Source organism: Phyllostomus hastatus, unplaced genomic scaffold, assembly GCF_019186645.2.
Source record: "Phyllostomus hastatus isolate PE091 unplaced genomic scaffold, TTU_PhHast_1.1 phas_contig_551, whole genome shotgun sequence".
In the NCBI taxonomy this organism is placed as follows: Eukaryota; Metazoa; Chordata; class Mammalia; order Chiroptera; family Phyllostomidae; genus Phyllostomus; species Phyllostomus hastatus.
In genome coordinates this window covers 4,401,620-4,406,262 of record NW_025333909.1, presented here as the reverse complement: position 1 = coordinate 4,406,262, position 4,643 = coordinate 4,401,620, and positions in this window count along the sequence as shown.

Here is a 4,643-nt window from a genome sequence, read left to right as displayed (position 1 = left end):
ATTTTTCGTACTATAAGATGCACTATCCCCCCCTCAAATTTGAGAGGAATAATGGTTGTTAATGCTACTGTTGAGTTCCGCTTACATTTACATTGGTGAAATATTATGTTATTTATGTCATTAAATATTTTACCACATTTTTTGGTTCAAATTTTTTTTTCCTATTTTCCTTTAAAAACTAGGTGCATCTTATGGTCCAAAAAACATGGGTCACTACTTTGTTGGCAGCCACATCATATGTCTAAGTCATTCAGCTCCTGGTTAACTAAACATCCTAAGGCTTTTTTACTCTGACTACTGTTTAGAAAAAAGTTTGAAATGGTGGCGGGTCAATAAGTCAGGAAAAAAAATACACATGGAAGTGGCTTCATTAGAGCCCCACTGTGGCATGATACATGTCCCTAAAGGGGAAGAGAGGGAGGTGAGATGAAGGATGATGAAGGTGAATCCTTAAGATAATTGAGCCTTCTACACAATTCTTTCCAGCTTAGACAGACCTCCTCCCAAGCAAAGAGACGTGTTCAGAAAATAAGGCTATTGAGGTAAAATGGCCTTGCCAGTTAGAGGGACGCAGGCACATTCTTCATTTGAAGATAAGCTAGAGTTCCCAGATACCCCCTCGAACAAAAAAACTCCATTAGGCCTATGGCTGATGAAGCCCCGAGTGCTAAACTGGGAATGAGAAGCAAGCTCATGTTGTAGCCATGCGGCAGAGATCCTTGCCCTTGATCTAACCAAAGAGAAGCACCGGACCTGGCCGTGGCCCTAGCCTGTTGCTATGGTGAAGTCTTTCCCTACACGCTGAATGTGTCTTTCATAAAAATAAGCTGGAAGTGAATGTGCAGAGAAACTCATTTGGGCTGTTTTATTCCCAGAAGTCACCACGGAAGCCCCATTTCTTTTCCATCCATCCTGTGCCCGTGTGGTGTTTTGGGTGCCCACAGTAGGATTCAGAAACTAGCCCTCACTTGTGTCTGCAGCCCTGGTGCCCACATTTCCTTTCTTGCACCTTGCAGTTCAGCCACACTGCAAAATTCCTTGTTTTGGGGACATGCTTCACAATTTTCCCCATGGTGTTCTCAGAATTCACCACCACCTACCTTGCCCCTCCCATTGTCTAACAGTTTCAAGCCCATATACTACTCATTTTTCAAGGCCCAGCCACTGGCCCTATTTCTCTGGGGATATTATTTATCCCCCAGTTTTGGAGGTGTTCTCTCATGCTTTGGAATGCCCCACCTCCTTCTTTGCACCTTTGTCATAACACTTAACTCTTTCAACTTTCAGTCATTCCTATGCATGTACATACCTTCTCTCCCTTATTAGCCTGTAAGTTCCCCTAGAGATGATTACTTGGCTGCAACCCCCATTAGCAGACTTTTAGTGCTACAGAGTTCTCAATGACTACACAACTTGCAGGATTATTAAATGAATGGCAGACTTAATAAATTCATGGAGAAAGAAACAGCTATCCAGCCAAACCCTCCCCTTGGTTTCCAGCAGTTTAAATGAGAATGAAGGGATGTTACTGGTGACTGCTCTCCATCCCTTGTCTCCCCCACCCTCCAATACAAGTCACTAATTTCCTGGCCTCTAGGCAGTGGGATGTCTCACTCTGGAAAATACTTAGTTATGGTTTTGAGGCTTCATGTGATTATTATGTTCCTTGCACAGTATGAACTCTATGCCCAGTGAATGGCACACACAATTAATGGTATAGGAACTGAGTGCAAAACTCCCGTTGGCTGCTGCCCTTGCTCATTATTGCAAAGAATATGCATTCTCTTCGCTAATTTACAGTTCTACATGCACTGCATTTATTTATATGTGTTTATTTGTTTTCTAGATGGATTGTGTATCAGTGCCTTTACAATAGGATAAAAAGGCTTGGATTCTGAGAATGTGAATCCCAGCTCAAGCTTCACTTATTAGGCACATAATCGTACACTAATCACTTACCTCTATGGGCCTCTGGTTCTTTACCCAGAAAATGGAGATGCTGATCCCAGCAGGACTGGTGTGGAGATCAAGTGAAAAAATGGGTGCAGACTGCTTTGGGAAGTGTAAAGTGCTCTAGATATCAGGTCAACCATGGGGGTGGGTGTGCCGGTGAAATTAGAGCCACCTAGCTTCAGGCAGGTGCTTGGAAGTGGGTGGGGGTGCAGGCTGAGCTTCCATGGGGTTGACAACAGAGTCTGGAAACTGGCTTCTAAGTGCCAGTTGTATCAGAGGCTTTCACGGATTTCGAGGCGGCCAGAGGTGGAGGTGAGGGGATAAGAATAAAGTGTTGCCTCTTGTATAAAGGGTGGAAGCAGTTCTTTGGAAGAGCAGCAAGCAGCCTCATTCTTGTGACGCAGAGCAGAACAGGGTGGCCATTTCCTAATGATAAGGCACTGAGTGCTTCATGGTTTATGACAGGCTTTTGCCATTCATTCATTCAGCAAATGTTGATTGAGTGCCTACTGTGTACTTATTGTGAACAGATAAATGATAATACAGTATAGTAAGTGGTATTAGAGAATTCATTCATTCATTCATTCATTCATTCATTCAGATACTTACCGAGTACCCACTCTATTTCAAACAGCGCTCTAGGCCCTGATAATTCAACAGTTGACAAAACAGGGAAAATTCCCTGCTCTCATGGAGCTTTCAGTCGAGTCTAGGAGACAGATAATACTCGAAATTAAGTAATATACAAACTGGATCAGATGGTGATAAGTGGTAAAACAGAAAGAAAAGCATGATTATAACAGAGTACAGGCAGGGTGCCCCAAAGAGGGATTTCCAATGGGGTCCAGAACTCAGGGTATCCAGGAAATATTTAAAAATATAGGACGTCCTCACCCCCACAAGTCTGAACTGGGGCATGGAACAAGGACATTGAGAGTTGTGCTGCATAGCAACAGTTTTGCAGATAGCCTTATGGCATGGTTATTTAGCATATCTATAACTTTTAATGGATTTCATGGATATGTTAAATGGCTGTGGCCCTGCTTTGAGCCAGGGAGATGGGATGCAACTAGGAGGCAAACTCCTCCAGGTTACAGCACCTGCCTGTGTGAGAGCTTGGAGTAAGAGGGGACCACATGGTTTTGGGGCTCCCTTTGCCACAAAGCTTAAGAAGCTGAAAAGCAAGATGTAGCAGAGATGCAGAGCTCTCTCTTAGCATTTTGAAAGAATGCAGGAGAGACACTGTGGGAAGGAAAGGGGTGGAAGGACTCTTGCTGGAGGGCCATGAGAAGGTTCCATGTGGGTTTGGATTAACTGGAGATCGTGGCAACTGCACAGCTGATGGTGCTGGAAACCCAAAGAGGCCTACCAGCCAAGCAAGGATTGCTGGAAAGAACTGGGGGCTACCAGAGCCATGGACTTCTATTTCTTTCCCTGAAATACAGTACCCTAGACTGGGCAAAGGGGGCAAGGAAGGACTGTGTGTGTTTGTGGGTGTTTTAAGGGACTTTGGGATCACAATGAAGACATTAAGTCATTACTCTAAGTCTGTATAACTTTTTGAATAAATAATTCCTTTCTTTTTCACCAATCTATGGCATTAAGAGATGTCATTCCCTGGTGGAAAGTAAGGCAAACCTTGTACAGGGGTGACCCCTGCAGAAGGGGAGTCCATTCGGTAATAGTATTTTGTTCCACATCACCCTGGGTCTGTTCTGTAATATGATTGTGTTTTGGTGAGGACCCTTTTCCTAATCCATAGCCAGTACTTTCTTGCTGCGTCCTCACATGGTGGAAGAGCCTGGGTAGCTTTGTGGGATCTCTTTCATGACACCACTAACCCTATTCACTAGGGCTCCACCCTCATGCCTAACCACCTCTCAGAAGCCCCACCTACTAACTTTCAGGGTTAGGATTTCAACATATGAATTTTAACATTATGAATTTCAACATTCAGACCACAGCAGTTACCTTACCCATAGGCAATGCTAAAGAAAAGACCTAAAGGAGGCAATGAAGGCAAAGAAGGAAGCAGGGAATGCAGCTGGGAGGCTGCTGCAACGATCCAGGTAGGAGATGGTGGGGGCACAGAGTAGGATGGTAGCAGAAGAGATGGAAATGAGCGGTCAGAATCTGAATGTGTTTTGAAAATAAGGAAAACAGAATTTGACGACGGATTGGATGTGGCATGTGACAAAGACTATTCAATGATAACAACCTTCTTTTGGGCCTGAGCAACAGGAAGAATTAGGGGTTTGATGAAATGAACAAGACAGCAGAAGAAAGTTTGTGGTGAGGAGGTTGTGGGGTTCATAGATAAGGAACTTATCCTTGGCCATGTTAAGCTTAGGATGCCTGTTAGAGACCCGAATGGAAATGTCAAATGTTAAATAGGTAGTTGGTTAAGTGAGTCTGGCATTGAGAATAAAGGTCTGGTGTGGAGATGCCAATTTGGGAGTTTTTAGAATGTACTTGATATTTATAGCCACAAAAAACAAGTGAAACCACATGGTTAGTCTACAGCAGGATGGTAAACATTTTGTAACAAGGTACAAAATTCTTCAAGGGGGGAAAAGCCCTAATTTGTAGCATTTTACAATTTCCATGAAGTGAATTCTCCCATTATAACCAAATGCAATCTATCAACTAGTCACAAAATTCCTGAAAATTTCACAATTAGCTCTCACTAG